Source organism: Poromitra crassiceps (assembly GCF_964638095.1).
Source record: "Poromitra crassiceps genome assembly, chromosome: 23".
Lineage (NCBI taxonomy): Eukaryota > Metazoa > Chordata > Actinopteri > Beryciformes > Melamphaidae > Poromitra > Poromitra crassiceps.
The window spans coordinates 4,010,858-4,030,724 of record NC_139639.1 but is presented as its reverse complement, the minus strand read 5'-3'; the positions used below and the strand labels follow the sequence as shown (position 1 = coordinate 4,030,724).

General features: G+C 43.8%; 1 protein-coding gene and 2 pseudogenes across 3 annotated transcripts in view; all 3 read right to left on the bottom strand.

The window, feature by feature from the left end:
• Positions 1-2,061: 2,061 nt before the first annotated feature.
• On the bottom strand, positions 2,062-4,927 carry LOC310797379 (4-galactosyl-N-acetylglucosaminide 3-alpha-L-fucosyltransferase 9 pseudogene; annotated as a pseudogene). Its single transcript has 3 exons — positions 4,873-4,927; positions 2,645-3,660; positions 2,062-2,079 (listed from the first exon to the last, which is right to left on the bottom strand). The product of its transcript is annotated as a 4-galactosyl-N-acetylglucosaminide 3-alpha-L-fucosyltransferase 9 pseudogene (transcript).
• A 6,624-nt stretch (positions 4,928-11,551) lies between these two features.
• Positions 11,552-15,583, bottom strand: LOC310797378 (ATP-binding cassette sub-family C member 12 pseudogene; annotated as a pseudogene). Its single transcript has one exon. The product of its transcript is annotated as an ATP-binding cassette sub-family C member 12 pseudogene (transcript).
• A 3,671-nt stretch (positions 15,584-19,254) lies between these two features.
• Positions 19,255-19,867, bottom strand: part of LOC310797076 (EEIG family member 2-like) — a gene marked incomplete at its 5' end in the record, with an annotated part of 12,291 nt that continues 11,678 nt past the window's right edge. Inside the window, one exon of the mRNA XM_083659362.1 lies at positions 19,255-19,867. This exon is cut by the window's right edge and continues 127 nt beyond it.

The window sequence follows — 19,867 nt, the reverse complement described above, 5'->3', positions numbered from 1 at the left end:
GCCGCTGAACGTAACTTGGGCGTCATTGAACAGCGCGATTACGTAAACTTCTTCTTCTTCTTCTTCTTTAGTGTTTTATGGCGGTTGGCAACCAACTTAAAGGTGCATTACCGCCACCAACTGGACTGGATTGTGGAACAGGGGATTCAAAACAAAATTATAGCTGCTGCGCAGCAATGGGTCGTGGCCGGGCAAGTCTCAAGTCTTTTAGCTATAGTCCAAGTCGCGTCTCAAGTCTTTAGTCACAAGTCCAAGTCAAGTCTCAAGTCTCTTATGGATGAGCTTTCTATCATCTGCTGCATGCAATCCAGTCTGCTTAGATTAGAACACTGCCGGTCATGACGGCTGGGGCAGAAGGCAGCAGGTTAAGTACATGGCAGTTGAACATAGAAGCGGAGAGAGTAGAGACAGTGGAGGCAGAGAGAGATAGACTGAAAAATTGCTTATACTTTGGCATGTCATCAACAACTATGACATCACCCACCCATTCTGCTCAGCCAGGAAGGATGACATCATTGATGACATCATCACTGATGACGTCATTGCTCAAGTGACATCACATCATTAGGTAATTAGGGCAATTACGATGCTCTTTAGGCTATACATGAGGGCAGAATTCAAAATACTGTAAAAAAATCAGTTTTTGACATACAATTCTTAGATTTTGCACACTTCAACTACTCTGACAGCAAAATCTTGTCAATTTCTTTCATGGAGATTCAAGCTTTATTTAGCAAGAATTTGCATTAGCTGTTTAAAGTACCATTTACAGTAAAACATTTTGATGCACTGTGGGCTCAATTTTTGATCTATCAAAAATCTGTTTGATACTTTTGTGGAGGACAGTGTTACAGACAGTAGATTTGATATGATAGGCCTACAGCTGAGATAACCTTAGTCAAGTCAAGTCAAGTTTATTTGTATAGCACATTTCATACACAGATGCAGTTCAAAGTGCTTCACATAAAATGGATGACATAAGAAAATAAAAAAGAGGATAAATTAGACATTTCATAACAGCTTTGTCTTTATACTGTAGTTTGGACGCCAGGCATACCCTCTACTGGTACCTTGTGTCTTCTGTTGCCCGTACATACCACAGCATTGGGTTTGCATAAAATCAGATAGAGGCAATTCAAAGTGCTTCACATAAGATGGTCGACACAAGAAAATAAGAGAATAAAAGAAGAGGATAAAATAGACGTTTAAAAGCATCACAACAGAGTAGTTGCAAAAATAGTTAAAAACTTACAGAGGAATAAAACAAATTTTCTATCTGTCAGCAGTTAAAAGCGACGGTAAACATAAAAGCCTTTAGTCTATTTTTAAAAGTAAAATCAAATCTGACCTAAGCAAATCTGAGGTCTTCAGGCAGATTGTTCCAGCTAGCAGAAGCATAACGGGTGAATGCGGCTTTCCCATTATTTGATTTGATCCTAGGGACAGTTAGTAAGCAGGACCCTGCTGACCTGAGAGGTCTAGACGGTTTATAGCGTGGGAGCAATTCAGCGATGTATTTTGGGCCTAGGCCGTTAAGTGATTTGTAGACTAGTAACAGTATTTTAAAATCTATTCTATGACACACTGGCAACCAGTGTAAGGACTTAAGAACTGGAGTAATATGATCAGCTTTCGTAGTCTTTGTTAGAACTCTAGCGGCAGCATTCTGAATGAGCTGGAGTTGTCTAAGTTCTTTTTTGGAGAGACCAGAGAAAAGGCTATTGCAGTAGTCTAACCTACTGTAGATGAAGGCGTGAATTAGTTTTTCTAGATCCTGTCTGGACATGTAGCCCCTAATTCTTGCTATATTTTTAAGATGATAGAAAGCTGATTTTCTGATTGACTTAATGTGGGAGTTGAAATTGAAATCGGAATCAATAATAACGCCAAGATCTTTAACTTGATCCTTTGGCTTCAGGGATAGAGACTCAAGGCGTGCAGCGATTTTAAGCCTTTGTTCTTTGGGACCGAAGACAATCACTTCTGTTTTGTCTTTGTTTAGCTGGAGGAAATTCTGGCACATCCAGTCATTTATTTGGTTAATGCACTGACAGAGTGAGTCTAAGGGAGCATATTCACCTGAGGAAAGACACCCAACTATAGAGTTGGGTGTCGTCTGCGTAGTTATGGTAAGCTATTTTGTTTTTGTGCATAATTAGGCCTAGAGGGAGCATATAAAGGTTGAATAGAACGGGCCCCATAATGGATCCTTGAGGCACCCCACATGTCATACTAGTTAGGTCCGATGTGTAATTGCCAATGGAAACGAAGTACTTCCTGTCTTATGTGAAACCGTGTTCTTATGTACCTGTAGGCCTAATTATTGACACTGAAAGACTTATTATGGATTGATTTTCTTTGTCTGGCCCATTGAGACCAAACTGGGTCCATCCCTGCCTTTTGTCTAATCAGCCTTCACTAAACGACGTCTCAGACTTGTTGCCCTCATGTAGGCTATGTGAACAAAGGAGAGTGTTGGAAACTGTTAAGTGTCTCTTCTGGAGACTGTCATACTGGTGATGTGTTTGGTCTAAAGTTAACCCCAGTACCAATTGTTGAGACCATGAAAAGCTTGGTAGCCTCTGTGTTTTTGTAAGTAATTACATGTTAAGCATGCAGGTTCAACGCCAAGCACTGTTCTGACCTTGTATGTGTCTCTCCAGTTAAAGTACCTCATGTACTCGGTATGAGTGTGGTCGAGGTGATGCAGCCTCGCCGCCAGCTCCTTCGGCGTGGCAAAGTCATCCACGTGGATGAAAGAGTCTCCTGGGACATGATCCTCGTAGTTTTGTCTGCTGGTGCCCAGAACTACAGGCACAGTCCCCATCATCATGGGCTTATATAACTTCTCTGTGATGTAGTCTTTGTCAATAGAGTTTTCAAAGGAGAGGTAAAATTTACAACTAGACATTATCTTTGCATACCCTTGATTATTTAAACGTTGGTTAAACGCATCTCCATAAGCCATTATGTTTACATGCTTTTTCAGCTCATTGTAAAACTCCACTCTCTTGTGCCTTGGGTTCCAGTTGCTCACAATCCAGCAGACCAATTTGTCCTTCACCGGTAGTTTGAAACTCTCATCCTCATGAGTCACTGGAACCAATGACCCAGAATGCACTTGAATATTTGAATCCCGGCGATAATTGCATGTCAAGTTGAACAAGTGATTGAGCTTAGGGATTTGAGGTGAGTTAGCAGGTGACTCCATATTAAACCACACCCATTTCTGGAACCATGGTCGCGGCTCCTGTGGCAGGTCGGCCTGTCCGTGGATGTCCCTGTGATGGAAGAGGACACCGTGGGCCTTGCTGTAAGCAGCCTTGTCATCTGTCAGGTGACATCCTGTGATGTTCAACGCACTGCAGCTGAGATCAAACCTGTAGCCAAACGGCCACATCCAGATCAAAACGATCGTGTCAGGCTCTCGTTCTGCTTCCCCACCTCCAGCCTGGATCTCCTGGCTGTGATTGTAGTGTGGATTCATGTGCTGCTCTGAGGAACATTTTGGTGTTGAGGCCTCCTTTTGAGGGAAAATGCAATTGCCGAAAGTGGAGAAGTTGATGTCAGGCTTGTAGTACATGATGAAAAGACCCAGGAAACCCATCAGTATGAGGCTGATGAAGACAAAGCGTCTCCTCTGGAAGGCTGAAGACAGGGCTGGGGCAGAAGGCAGCAGGTTAAGTACATGGCAGTTGAACATAGAAGTGGAGAGAGTAGGGACAGTGGAGGCAGAGAGAGATAGACTGAAAAATTGCTTATTATTAGGGCAATTACGATGCTCTTTAGGCTATACATGAGGGCAGAATTCAAAATACTGTCAAAAATTCAGTTTTTGACATACAATTCTTAGATTTTGCACACTTCAACTACTCTGACAGCAAAATCTTGTCCATTTTTTTCATGGAGATTCGAGCTTTATTTAGCAAGAATTTGCATTAGCTGTTTAAAGTACCATTTACAGTAAAACATTTTGATGCACTGTGGGCTCAATTTTTGATCTATCAAAAATCTGTTTGATACTTTTGTGGAGGACAGTCTAACGATGCAGAGGCTGGAGTTTGGTGTCATTTGAAGAAAAAATGTGGGAGGAGTAGGGTTTAATTAGTGGCCGGGCCAGCGAAGCGGCAGGGCCACTTGTCCATATAGGGGGGGGGGGGGGGGGGGGGGCATAAAGTTCTGGTTAGAATGTAAGCCAGCTCAAACATGCAGAGGAGGAAGGAAGGAAAGAAGAAGTCCAGACAAAAATATATCCTGCCAGACCACTGTGTGGCTCTGGTAGTTCCCGTGCTAAATTTGTACTCATGGCCAGACTAATACTGTATGTTAGGTTCTCGAAACTATACCGTACGGTGAATGTGCATTTCTCAATGCAATTTTATGATTCAATACTATTTTCATTGTAATACAATTTGTGATTGACTTAAGGTATTGTTGACTTGCTGTCAAATGTCAAGTTTCTGCAGTCCTGAAAGTATCATTAATGTGTAATGGGTTGTATACAGGATATCTCAGTGCATACTTATGTGAAATTAATTCAGGCTACTAAAAAAAACAGAATACAGTAAGTGAAGATTGTAAATTAATTTATCGACAAGAGCGGGGGACAGTCTCCGGGACAGACACCACATTTCACGCCAGAGAAGCTCATTCAGCTTCAGGACTGAAGATGAGATCACGATTATACTGTAGCTCTACTCACCATGACTATACTTGATCAATAATTATCGTATATTTGTATTCACTATTAGTATTGATTCAGGAGTATCACTATTAGTATTGATTCAGGAGTATGGAGTACTGGTTCAACACTAAACAGTTTACTCACACAATATAAATCATGAATGTGTGTGGAATAGTGAAAGAGCTCACCATGAGAGACTCCCAGTAGCACCATCATCATCAACAGTCCAATCACAGCCTCCATGTCTCTTCTCTGTCCCTCAGCAGAACCTACCCCGACAAGCCGGATGTGTTACACTGTTATCTCTGCTGCCGAGCAGAAATTGTGAAACGTCTAATCAAGGAAACTCCTGTGTTAGAGGAAAAGGGGTGTGTATCGGTCTCACTTCACATGCAGGCAATATGACCAACTGGCTGACTGGAGGAGAGGGGTGTATTCTTCCTTCATAGACAAAGAGGATTTGAGCTGGACAGCTGAGACTTCTAAGGTGCACTGTATAATATGGCACTGAGCGAGCAAAATAAAAACAGATACTTATATGGGACTGATAGAGAATGAAATTCCACAGCCAAAAGGTAAACAGTGAACCACTTGAAGGAAAGCAGTTGAAATGAAATGATGGAGCCAGGAGTCAGAAGAAGTCGTCTGATATGATGTATTGAACACAGATCTTGGCCAAGAGATGCACTCTTGTATATTCACGGATGGATACCCAGGCTTACATACATTGAACAGATACTCAAAGATACTTCACACATCAGATTACATGTCTTGACGCACATCAGATTACATGTCTTGACGCACACTGGAAGGCCATTCTGTAGACTCAACCTATCTGTTATTCTGGCCCTGTAGAGCGCACCGTGGCACGGTGACAGGGCACAGTGTGCGATCGAGAGGAGCTGCAAATGTATGGTACAAGTGATCTAAATACGTCTGTCTGTGTATGTACACAGGTTATCCAAATATGATGTCTATCTGTGTATGTACACAGGTCATCTAACTATGAAGTATGTCTGTGTCATAACTATATGTAACTAAAATGGAAATGTATATATTTTTTTTTTTTTTTTTTTTTTTTAGTTTATTTAGTTTATTTTGAACATGTTGTTAAAAAAAGACAAATAAAAACATGTACATTTAAGTACATTCAAGAAACAAAACAAACAAAATCAAATGATCAAGCATATCTTTCAAGAAAGAAAAATCCAGTACATAATTCAAATGAAGATTTCCATGTTCAAAAAGGAGTAGGAAGAAGTTCAAAAACTTATCTAGTCATGAATGTATGTAAGTATGAATATATTAATAACTAGTGATTGTCCAAATAAAGGCTAATGTGATGTAAATTTTCTCTATCAGGGACTATATAATAACTGAGGACCTTTTCTATTTCAACCAATCAATCAACAAGTTTCCACATATGTTTTCCTTTGTCTTCCACTATCAAGAAACACAAGATATTAAAAAGTGTGAATTTGCAATAGTTGCGACCACATATTTTGCTTTTCTACACCTCCACCGTCGAGTCCATCCTCACCACCTCCTCCATCATCATCCTCCTACCATCCGTTTGGTGCTGCTGCTGCCCTCAAGACTGCCCTCCAGACTGCAGCGCATCATCCACAATGCTGGTGGCGGTGTGCAGGTCCTGAAGGCTGGATCACCTCTTGAGGCTGCAAGACCTCTTGTGCTTTCACATCAGATCTTTAGGGCCATCCACACACTTAGCCATCACAACTGTCTGATGACCTCACTGAGGCCGACCCACTTAGCCATCACAACTGTCTGATGACCTCACTGAGGCCGACCCACTTAGCCATCACAACTGTCTGATGACATCACTGAGGCCGACCCACTTAGCCATCATAACTGTCTGATGACATTACATCAGATATTTAGGCCCATCCACACACTTAGCCATCACAACTGTCTGATGACATCACTGAGGCCGACCAACTTAGCCATCACAACTGTCTGATGACATCACATACGATCTCTAGGCCCACCCACCCAGCCATTTGCATGGGTTTCATCATCATTCTTAAAATCTGATATGAAATCATCTAAGTATTTTGGAGTTCTCGTTTCTCTTCTTGGGTAGCGCTGGTTTTGGTTATGACTAGGTTTGGGATTTGCATTGTTTTTGTTCCCATCTATCACTATGTTTTCTGAAGTGTCTTCAGGTTGTGATGCATCAGTGTTGTCTGTGCTCACATTCTCCTCCTCTCCACCGAGTACCTGATTTTCTGTACTATTCTCATTTTGTGTCACATCATTACTCTTTTCATTTCCAGGCTTTTTGCCTTCGTTACTAATACTAATTGTATCAATAAAATATGTAAGATAAATACTGTAGATTGTTTGTGTCCACCAGTTTGATGGTAACTCATTCTTACAACTACAAAAGTGTATGTAAAAAAGAAATGGGATGGCAGCCATATTGGTAGCCTACTTACTCTGCAAAGTAGAGTGCTATAGATAGATTCAATCATAAATCTGAGTATTACAATGTGTTTCTAAACTCAAAAACCATAAAATGGACACCGAGTTTACTAAAAGCATCAACAGTTATGGTAAAACTCATATTCAGGTAGCCGCCATCTTGGAAATATGCAGATTAGGGGTCCACACACATCTTCATTAGTAAAGATAAGCATTCCAACACCTTTCTAATGGTCAAAAAATATAAGATAGACACCAAGTCTGTATTTCTAGCTCATCTCTTTCAAAAGTTATAGCCAAAATCTATTTCGGACAGTGGTCATATTGGATTTGGCCGCCATGGTGACCCCGGGGGTCACCAGCTCGGGCACTCTGGCTCAATTGCTAGAGCATGCCCTGGGCTAATTCTGGGCAAAATCTGGTGCTTTTAGACTTGATTTGCATGAACTTAGCCTCAAATGTCCCTAAAAGTCCCACAACTATTATGTTTTGCATGGTGTTATAAATCGAGTGATAACACACATTTAGCTACCATTGGTGCAATGCTCTCACATATGTTCTAACTCTAGAGATGTATACCTTGCCAAAAATCAATATGAGCATTATTCCCAACCGTTCTGGCCCATGGACTAATATGTAGATAGATTTTTTTTGCAAGATTTTGAGAGTAAATTAGACACTTTTTTCAAATGTTTTTGAGTTTTACTATACCAAACCTGTTAAAATCATTAAAACAACCCTCTCAATCAATTCCTCATGCAGAAATCATACAGAAAAGTGGTGTCATTTGTCTCTGTATGACGTCTAGTTCAAAAGTTATGACCCTTATCCATTTTCATCAGACATCGCAATATGCCCGCAAAGATGGCCGCCAAACGGACCCATGGGACACTATTTCAATGGGGTAACAACACAATTTGTTTATTAGACACCTTGAGGAGTACAAAAATCTATGTTAGAAAAATATATCTTTCGGGTGCGCGGGGACCCCCCGTTCCTACTAGACTAAACTGACCCTTGTATTTTGTCTTTCAGTTCCTGTCTACCCGGTTGTGTTGGGGATCGTAACCTGAGTCCTAAGACAATACACTTTGTGTCAAGGTAATAGTCACTGGGGTATAATATATACCTGAGGTAATGGTGACGTGGTAGACCTTGCTAATGTGTGGTTTTGTATTTTAGGTCTTAATCAGCTGCTGTTTTGCCTTACTAGTGTTTTGCCTTATTAGTGTTTTGCTTATATTGTTTTGATTTATTACTGTTTTAGCCTTGTTCATTTTTACCATCACGAGTCCCACTTGTATTGGGTAACTGGTTTTAGATTGAACCAACTGGCTTTAACTTTTGTACTTTGTCTTTTATTGCTGCTTCTTTTCATTGATTACTCCCCCCCCCCCCCCCCCCCCCCCCCATCCATCCCTCCCCTTAGTGGAGCATTGGCTGGCGGTGGTGGAGGCTAGGCACTCTAGTGTGGTCCCCTCCACCGGATTGTAGTGTTAAGCGCACTGGGACACCATATATTTCACCTGTTTGCAGTGATTGCCGTTTGCTGTGAGTACACGAGTGGTGGGTAAGTTGTGGCACTCCTGGAACACACCCTTATGTAGGCTGCCTCCCCACTGCTGGTCTTCGCCCACATTCCCCCTCCCTCCATTTGTAGTTTGGTTTTAAGTATTGGAAGTGTTATTAAAAAGAATGAATCTACTGTTATCTAAACTATTGTAATAAACCTATTGCTAAACATTCATAAACATTGAGATTTTCTCTACTAACCTATTTCCTCCACAGACACTTCCAGTCATCATTCATTCAATAAATTTACATTTACTTTTGGAACCACGTCTCTGTCTTGCTTTAAGGTGTTGAACTTGTGTAGCCTATGAGACTTGTATTTCATTTAGCCTAGGTTTCAATCTTATAGTTCCTGGGGTGAAATTCCCCAGGTGGCGTTGTCGGGTCATTTATATCTTCTGGTTTAATTACACCACCACCTTGCCATACAAACAAGGACTGTGATCAAAGGTAGCATATATATATATATATATATATATAGCAACTGCTATTTACATTATACAATAAGTGTGATGTAGAATGTCCACTATGAATAAGCAGGAGTAAAATAAATAATTGTATAGCTCACTGCAAAGACAGTAAAAGTATAGTTTGTTTGCTGTCAAAAGGGTGAAACTGCATGTATGCCATTTTGACACCTAGCAAAACCCCACTTTTGACAATGACCCAGCCTTGTGGGTAGACTGGAGGATCCTAACAGCACTTAGGTCAGCTCAAAATGCATGTTGACATAAGTCATGCCAGCATTGCAGCATCATAACATAATTTCTACTATCCTATATTCGAATTCATATTCTATGTTAATATTAGATTAATCTAAATATGTTAAATATTCCCATTAAATAGTTAGGTCTAGATTCAAATGTTATTTTAGGAGTGAACTTGTCAAGATGAGCTCTGATAGTAAGAGTTTTGCAGGGGTTTACAGTTCTTTGAATGTGTCCCACCCAGGACACATCAATAAGTCATGTGTCCCACCCAGGACACATCAATAAGTCCACCCAGGACACATCAAATATATATACAGATATATATATATGATTAACTGGACGGACACACACACACACATATATATACATTTCTTTATTTTTGGCTGACTGCCTCCCTGATAACTGAGCTTTTAGAAAGGAGTGGAATAAAAGCATCAATTTCATTTTTCATCTTTTATCTTTGTTTTACATAAGATAAGCTATATTATGATTGTGAATTAATCATTTTAAAAATGAAATATCTATATGTTCTGTTATACGGTTTTTGATATTAAATTTCTTAATTCCTTGAATCTACAGGCCATAGGCCTAAACAAGACTGTTTCCAAGCAACAGCCATGTTGTCGCATGAATGCAATGGAAGGGGGGGGGGGGGGTGCGAAATCTAAAATGTTATCAATGTTGAATGTGATCAATAGCACCTCTAATAGAGGAGAATAGAAACAACCCTAAGTTCCTATCCAGCACTTTATGCTTTGTGCTGGCTGAGAGTCATAACTCTATCGATCCATGTATTCCTAGCTCTCGGTATGATGACTTATTGAGATTTGCTTTTTTTATGAGATCTTTTTGTTAATGAGATTTTTTAATGATAAAATTCTATGAGGAACAAAATGAATCAGCTCTTGCCCTTAACAGGTACTGAAACAGCTTTAAAACCTGATATAAATTTAGACCTCCCTGAACTAACTTAGATCATTTCTTCATCTAAACCCTCAACCTGTCTCCCTATAGACCTCACCCCAACTATGCTGCTTCAGGAAGTTTGACCCTAATTCATTGACACTTATTTGCTAGATATATCAATTTGTCGTTATCAACAGATTATGTAGGCCTACCACAGTCACTGAAAGTAACGGTTATTAAACCTCTTATTCTTGATTCAGGCATTTTAGCCAACTACTGTATATAGTTTATAGTATAAACCAATCTTCCAATTCTCTCTAGTCTAAAGTCCTTGAGAAAGCAGTCGCCAATCAGTTATGTGTTTAGTTTAGTTTATTTGAGGATTTTCAGTCAGGATTTTGAAAAAATCATAGCACGCAGACAAACAAAAACAGCCTTCTAATTGCATCAGACAAATTACTTCTCTCTGTAATAGTTTTGCTAGAGCTTAGCGCTGCCTTTGGCACCATTGACATCACATCCCATTACAAAGACTAGAACATTTAATAGCCATTAAGGAACCACATCAGATCAATTTCAGTTCATACCTGTTGACGATGAATCCTCCTAGCATGCAAAAGTTAGACAAGGAGTTCCACAAGGTTCTGTGCATGGACCGATCCTATTATATATGCTTCCTTTAGGAAATATTAGGAAAAACTCCATATGCAGATCACACCCAATTATATCTATCAATGAAGACAGAGCAAATTAATCAGTTAACTAAACTTCAAACATGTCTCAAGGACATAAGGAGCTGGATGACCTGCAATTTTCTGCTACTCAGTCAAATCAAGTTTATTTATAGCTCTATGTGTGTGTGTGTGTGTGTGTGTGTGTGTGTGTGTGTGTGTGTGTGTGTGTGTGTGTGTGTGTAGATATATGTGTGTATGTATATATATACAGCATACATATATATGTGTATATATATATGTGTGTATGTATATATATATATATATATATATATCAGTGGTACTCAACCGTTTCCCTACTAAAGAGCCACATTGACAAAAAAAATCTTTGCAAGAGCCACAATCCCCAAAAAGTCCCTTTTCTCCCATTATTTATTCTTAGATTTTTATTTATTTATTTATTTTAAGTAGGACTTAAAAGAGCCACAACTACCCATAAAGGAGCCGCATGTGGCTCTAGAGCCTCGTGTTGAGTATCACTGATAGTGCAGTGTAGAGTTGTCTCAGTTCAGGCTCACAGTGTTGGCAGCAGCCAGCAGAGAGGAGAACACAGAGTCTGCTCTCTGCTGCAACACCTCCGGATGGTCGAATTCCACCACCTCTCCATTGTCGAGCACCAGGATGCGGTCAGAGTGCAGCACGGTGTGGATGCGGTGGGCGATGGTGAGCACGGTGCAGCACTGGAAGGACTCTCTGATGGTGTTCTGGATCAGAGCGTCCGTCTGCGCGTCGATTGATGCCGTCGCCTCGTCCAATAGAATGATCTTGGAGTTGCGCAGCAGTGCTCTTGCCATACAGATGAGCTGTCTCTCTCCCACAGAGAAGTTCTCTCCGTTCTCCAACACTTCAGCCTGCAGTTTCCCTTCCAGACCGCCGATTTTTTCCTTCATATAGGTCTTCTCCAGCACCGCCCAGACCTGTGAGTCGCTGTACCTGCTGAAGGGGTCCAAGTTGTACCTGACGCTGCCGGTGAACAGCACAGGGTCCTGGGGGATGATGGACAGCTTGCTGCGCAGGGCATGCAGGCTGATGGCTGTGATGTCCACGCCGTCTATCAGCACAGTTCCCCCAGCCGGCTCCACGAGCCGGAAGAGAGCCACGCCCAGGGAAGACTTCCCGGAGCCCGTCCTTCCCACGATGCCGAGCTTCTCCCCGGCTCTGATGTGGATGTGGAGGCCCTGGAGGACGATGGGTGTGTTGTCCCTGTACCTCATCTTATAGTCCACGAAGGTGATGGCTCCTTGGGGGGGCCAGTCCTCTGGCACCCCGGACACCGTTAGCTGGTTGGGGGCCTCCAACTCACAGTCCGTGTTGTACTCCAGCAGCCGCTGCACTGAGCTGAACCTTGCCTCCAGGTCCGTCGTCCTCATCACCACAAACTGAAAACTGCCTGTCAGCTGTAAGGTGTAGCTCAGGGCCAGGCCTTTCATGGCTGGACTGATGACATCATTAGGGATCAGCACTACAAACAGCACCACTGCCAGGGTGACGACGATACACAGTACGTCCATCCAGAAGGCCAGCAGGCGCGTCCCACACCGGAACAGTAGGTGGTGGTTGGAGTTGCAGTCACACAGAGTCTTGAACAGCTGTGTGTATGTGTCCATCTTGTTGTAGGCGTGGATGGTGCTGAGGCCCTGCAGGGTGGAGGTGGCCAGGGAGATACAGGGAGAGCGGCTGACGTTCTCCATCAGTTTCAGTTGGTGCATGTTCCTCTTGAACAGCAGCAGGACCGTCAACATGACCACCAGCAAAGCCAGGACCAGCAGCATGGGGGGGATGACAGCTGCAATGAGGGTGAAGATGAAGAGAACGTTCAGACCGAACTGCAGGAAGTTGTCTATCTGGACGGGGATGGGCATGTCCACCTCTTCCTGGTCGTTGGAGAAGCGGTTGAGGATGCGGCCAGTTGGCGTCGTGTCAAAGAAACTCATGGGACTTGCCAAGATCTTCTTAATCATGACGTTGTGGAGCTTGGACGAGGCGTGCTTGCCGGCCGCGGTGATGGAGAGGCATTTGATAATGCCAAGTATCGCCATGGAAATGGCTATCAGGCTGTAAACCATTTGGTAGAAGTGCAGGTCTGGGTTCAGAGAGATGTTGCCCTGATCTGCAGCCGTCACATTGGCTGTCCCGTGGCCCTGCTCCAGCCAGTAGCTGAGCCACCAGTTGTTCAGGGCAGCGCATCCCACCAACAGCATGTAGACGACGATGATGGGTACGATCACAATATAGCCTCCGACAGCCTGGCAGTACTGATGGTAGGTGTTCCAGTGGACCTGACCGTGTCTAGTGCTCTCCTCGCTGATCAACTGGTCCTCTGCTCCCACAGGCTTGCAGCTGGATGCAGTTCCATTAACTTTCTCATCTGATATGTCGAAGGCTGGATTAACTATTCCGTTGTGGTCTTTGATCTCCACCTTCTTCAGCTGGGCAGGGCCTTGTGGGTCCGCCTCCTCCTCCTCAACTGTGGACTGCTCCTTCAGGTATTTGGTGATGAGCTGGGCGTAGTGTCCCCCAACCCTCATCAGCTCCTGATGGGTTCCTGCTTCCTGGACCTGCCCTTTCTCCAGAACCAGAACCTCATCACAGAACTCCAGGTACTGGAGCTGGTGAGTCACCAGTATGACAGATTTCCCCTGAAGGTCTTTCTTTATGCATTCCTCAAATATATGTTTCCCCACGTGGGCGTCAACCGCGGACAGCGGGTCGTCCAGCAGGAAGATGTCCCTGTTGGAGTAGACGGCTCTGGCCAGGCTGATCCTCTGCTTCTGCCCCCCTGACAGGTTCAGGCCCCGCTCCCCTATCTCAGTTTGATCTCCATATGGGAGGATGTCAAGGTCAGCTCTGAGGCTGCATGTGCTAAGGACTCTCTCGTACCTGGCCTGGTGGAACGGTTCCCCCATCAGGATGTTCTCCCTGACGGTTCCATAGAAGATCCAGGCCTGCTGGGACACATAGGCGAATGTCCCATCAGCTGAGATGGAGCCCTGCTGGAGGTGCATCTGCTCTAACAGGCTGGAGATGAGCGAGCTCTTCCCGCTGCTTACATTCCCACAGACACCCAACAGCTTCCCCTTGGGCAGGACGAAGGAGACGTTCCTTAGGGTGGGCACGGTTTTGGGCTTCCCGTTCTGATACACCAGGTTAAAATTGTCCCCTTTATCGCTGGGGGTGGGTGGCTGGGGGGGCGGTCTGGTCCAGGATAGAGTGGCATTGTGCATCACTATGGCTGCTGAGCCATCGCCTGTTTTGTGGACCAGGTAGGGGTCTGGGTTCTGGAGCAGCAGTATTTTCTTCAGTCGGTCCAGAGCCACGCCGGTGTCAGCCAGAGACTTCACACAGGTCGGAATCACAGTCAGAGAGAACCTAAGGGAGTTGAAGATGGCGATTGTGGAGAAGGCAGCTGTGCTGCTGAGCGGGAGGCCCAGTGAGGTGTGCAGTGTGAAGGTGAGGATGTTGGCCACGATGGGCGTCATGATGGTGAGGGTGGCGCTGGAGGTCAAGACGTAGTTAACCTTCTCCGTCATGTCGCACTCATTCCTCCTGATGTCTGTGATCTTGGTCTCAAAGCTGTCTTCCCAGGCATACATCTTGATGAGTTTGATGCAAGTGAGGACTTCGTTCATGGCCTGAACCCGGCTGTCCGTTATCGCCGTGGATTTCTGCCTGAGCATGTCCATGAGCCTGCCCATGCCAAACTGTATAGTGATGAAGGTGCAGTAAACAGCGATCCCCAGCAGGGCGGTGAGGCCCAGCGTGCTGCAGGCATAGACCACACAGCCCAGCAGCAGCAGCGGTGTGGACAGCAGCAGCGTCCCATACACCACAGCCTCAAACACACGGTACCCATCCATGGTCAGCAGGTTTATCATCTTCCCCACAGAGAGGCTGCTCTGCACGCGCAGGGAGGAGATCTTGTGGAAGGCCAGCATGGAGAAGGCGCTCTTCATGCGGATGGCGGTGCGGATGTTGATGGCCCAGATCAGAGAGAAGCAGAAGGTCTTGATGAACTCAGTGCAGAACAGAGCGGCACACAGGCCCACGCCACGTGAGACCCATGACGCGTCGGGCCGCTCAGTGTAGCTCAGGATTTGATGGACCAGCACAGGCCCAGAGAAAAGACAGAGCATGCAGAGCAGGCCGATGCAGGCGGCCAGGAGCAGCCTGGCTCTCTGAAAGCGAAGCATCACCCGAGCCAGAGAGGCTTTCTCCAGACCCACCGCCTCCACCTCCTCCCTCCATAGCTGCTGGATCCTTTGCCCATTAGCGTCGGCCCCATCCAGAGGAGACAGGCTGAGGGAGGCTGGGTCCAGCTTGTCCTTTAACATGGACCACATCATGGGGAACATCCAGGAGTAGGTGCTGAACGAGATGAAGCCTGCATCATCCAGAGGGTGGGACTTTTTGGAGCTGGACGGTTTAAACGTCCCATATCTGCTGGCTGCCGGAGACTCCTCCATCTGATGCTGTCCTCTGTCTTCTGATGAGCTGGAGCTTTGGCTGAGCTGTGGCTTCTGCTGCTTCCTGCCCATCCCCAAAAGACATGACCATGATCCAACCCAAACTTTCATCAGACTGGTTAGACCAGTGGTTTTCAGTTGGCTGGTTGGACCCGTGGTTTCTGCAGTTGACTGGTTTCGCAGTTGGCTCGTTTTCTCCTCAGAGCGAACTGAACTTTGGTCCAGCTACACGCAGCCTGGAGGAGCATCAGCTGTCTAGTCCAGGCATGGCTGTAGCCGGCCCATCTACACAAACATCACTTACAAGGGAGTTACTTACCCATTCACTTCAATAGAACTGTCCCCAAAGTCTAGCCCCAATGCAACATTTGAACATTGTGGTGAGTTATGTCTCTTCCTTCTATATAGCACAGAGAGAGGAAGCAAATTGTTGCATTTCTGATCAACTATGTCATATATCATGTTATTTATGAGGGCTTTAAAACATAAATGACAGATGAATAGATCTGGGGGCCGAGGCTATTTTCCTTTTTTTTCAGAAAATACCGAGGTCATGACCTCTGTGTCCTCAATGGTAGCTACGGGCATGAGTCCAGGTCCTGAGGCAGAGAGCAAGCGGTGAGGAGAGGACGCTGCCTCACCAAACTGCATTCAAAACTCTGGCAACTCTGTGTTGGCAAGCATGATACTCCTTGTGCCTCCAAACCCCTGTGTGTGTTTGCAAACTTTGTGGTCCTTTGATAGTTGTCGTTTTCAAAGTCTGAGACTGTGGGCCTCCCCTCAGATGCTGACACTTATACTGTTCATAAAAAAGTCTGTCTGAAGCCATTCATTAGACTCTGTGAAAGTGGGGGAAACAGTCAAATTCCCCCAAATTACTCTATCTCTTTAACATACATTTAGGCTATTCTATGTGATCTCCTTCTGATAACTAATGCAATATATATATATATATATATATATATATATATATATATATATATATATATATATATATATATATATATATTTTCTCTTCTTTTTTTCCATTTCCATTCACAGAGCCTTCCCTGAAACTGTGTGGAGCCCCCCTGGGGAGGCCCGCTTCACATTGAAAACCCCTGGCTTAGACCAACTGGAAGCTTGGCTAGCTTGGTAGCTCTGTCTGTCTATCTGTAATTCATGTGCAATACAAAGCTTGTTACTGCTGCTACTTCTCATGCACCCTGTAGCCTACGTATTTTTGTTAAATTGCATTTTTTTAGGCTTCTACACTTGGTTGTTAACACTGTTTATATCTTTATATCTGTTAATATCTTTGAATCTTTTCATATCTTTTAAATCCTGTATTTGTTTATAAATATCTTGTATATTTCTTGTAATTTGTAATGTTCCTACAGTATGTACTTGTGCACCAACCACACAAAGTCAATTTCCTTGTATGTGCAAACATACCTTGGCAAAATAATTATATTTTATCCTTGTTAGCCTGCTGTGTTAGCCTCTGTCTGTGTTAGCCTGAAGTTAACCAAAACTGGAGTTATTGTGCTTGGCCTTAAACACCTAGAAACATTATAATGATAGACCCTGGATGGCATTAACCTGGCCTCCAGCACCGCCTTAAGAAATCTGAGTTACCTTTGATTAGGATCATGTCCTTTATCTCTCTTTTCCCTGCTCTATTTGTAAAGTGCCTCGAGATCACTTTTGTTATGATTTTGCACCATATAAATACAATCGAATTGACTACACTTTTCAAAACCCTTAGTGTGCCCATGAAAATAAATAACCGACTAAATTAAGGCCAGTTGGCCTTAATGTCATGGGCTATTAAACTTAATCATTCGACTGTGAAATAGACCTGAGATATTTATTTATTACAATTAGGCCTAGAGGAGTTACTTGACAGTCATGCATGCATCGATGTCTGCCAAAAGTGTAGGCTACTATGAAATGCAGAACAAGAAAGAGAAAAGAAAAAAGTGTTTTCCAGAATCCACTTTTAATTGACATCATTGGCATTTGTGTGATTAGAAATATGCAGTATTTCAACATCTAAGCACGATGCTGAACAAACACCAACGACACGGTTGCCTTCAACAGCATCAGTGACGTGCTTTTCTCCAAACAAGTTGAAGGAATTATCAGTTGATTTGGTAGTGGATGTTGAAGGGAAGGGATCACATAGAACACAGGTCGAGAGCCAGCCTCGATCTTTAGAAGGTCAGTTGTGAACCACCACAACCCACTGAACCACAGCAGCACTCCTAGAATATTTCTAGAATGTTCCATTTTCATTACAGAAACTATTCCGTTTCAATGCATTAACTATTGCTTATACACTGGATATCATTTTGCACTGGTGTAAAATATAACTTTAACTACACAGTGAACTTTCAGTTTTAAAAATAAATGCAGTCCTTTCCAATTGGAAAACAACCCAGCCCCCAAAAAAACAACAACAACAACAACACAACAACATAATATGGCACTTGACAGTGTTTGAACAGTCTCAGATCTCTGTAGGCTATTTCAGTGGTTCTCAAACCTTTTCATGTCAAGGACCCCTTAACAAACGGATACAAATTAGACCACGGAACCCCATTTGATAAGATTTGATCTCAGGGTACCCCTTCTGATATGATTTGAGCTTTTGTGACGGCCCTCCCACTCTCCTGGCCCTGTCTTGCTGGAGTCTGGTGTTGGGGTCGTTAGGCTGATTGGGTGCACCTGGGCACAGTGTACTCATACATTCAGGCGATGTCTCGTCATGAGACGCGTGGTCAGCGTGGGTCCTACATCAACTGGACCGATTGGAAATAACATGATCAACTGTAAACATTGTGGGAGCTAACTAACTCCAGCAGATGGCAGTAGTGCGACAGTAATGATGCAAGCTGCTTCGTTTATTTGACGAGCAGAAAGCCAGAATATTATGCTTTCGATAATTTCCCTCCACGGCCCTAAATGGAAGTAACGTTTTGTGGGCGTTCCCACACAGACAGACTCTATCTATTGGGCTTAAGAAGACCTTCAGACTCATTCAGTCTCTCTCCCTCCTCTCAGTTTGTCAGTTTGTGTTGTCCAGTTATTTGAGTTAATAAATGATTGTTTTAACTGTGACTTTGTGTGTAGGACTCCCCTCATGTGTTACTTCCTTGGGCCTGGTTGTAACATATGAGGGGAGTCATACACCAAAGTAAACGTTAAAAACAATAATTTCTTAATTAAAACAAAGGGAAAATAACTAAGCCAACACAAACTACATGAAATAAAACAAAGTAACAAACAGAACAAAAGGGAGAGAGACTGAATGGGCTGAAGGTCTTCTTAAGTTCAATGAGTGCACCGGGCCCAGGTGCACCCAATCAGCCTAATGACCCCAACACCAGGCTCCTGCAAGACAATCAATCAATCATGATCAAAATAGTCATATATTCTGTCATTGTGTTACATATGGATGGAATTATAGCGAAAATAAATGATCCACCTTTTTTTTCTGGGGACCCCCTGGAACCCCCTCAAGGACCCCTGGGGGTCCCCGGACCCCCACTTTGAGAACCACTGCTCTAATCATTCTAGCTGAGGGAATGGAACTTAAATTCCCACAGTGATAAACTAAGACCACTCTGTGATTATGGGTCTGAAAGGACACGCCCACCCACCTGCACTTCCTCCTGACAGCCACCCACACCCCCCCCCCTCACCACCCACCTTAGTCACCCTCCCCTCTTCACTCATCACATCATCATAGCTTTGCACGCACCAGGACTTGTCATGTCTCTGTTATTAAGAGAACACCACCAGTGGAGGATGGTGTTATTATTTATCTCTATAGTCATTAGTTTCAAGTCATAGGAAAAATGGTACCAGCCACTTTCCCATCGTTTTTTTTGTCAGCTGCAACTGTATCATCATACCCCACCTATTCTACTAAATAAATGTAAAAACAACCATTTATTATACAGTACCAGGCAGTAATTTACAGAGATAGATAAGTGGTGGTGGAGCCCTAACAGCTCAAATGTCAATGAGAGAGGGAGAGTGTACCAAGGATTTGGGGAATGCTGGTGCTATTCCCTCACTGACCACAAGGCATAACTGATGAACAAGAGAAATGGGATAATATACAGATGATCTCAGTTACCGAAATTGCCCCCTCAAACGTTACCTTCAACTCCACATTCTGAACACCAGGGAGCGCTCCTGTTCCACAGACGCTGTAGGTCAGGCGTGTAGAGGGGTTGTGTAAGAGAGATGAGGCCTCCGATGTGGTAGCAATGTGGGGACAATTGCTAATGGCACCTCCCCTTGCCTCTGCAGCTCCCCTCTGTGTAACCCCCTATCACACCACCAGTGTATATATGTGGCAGCATT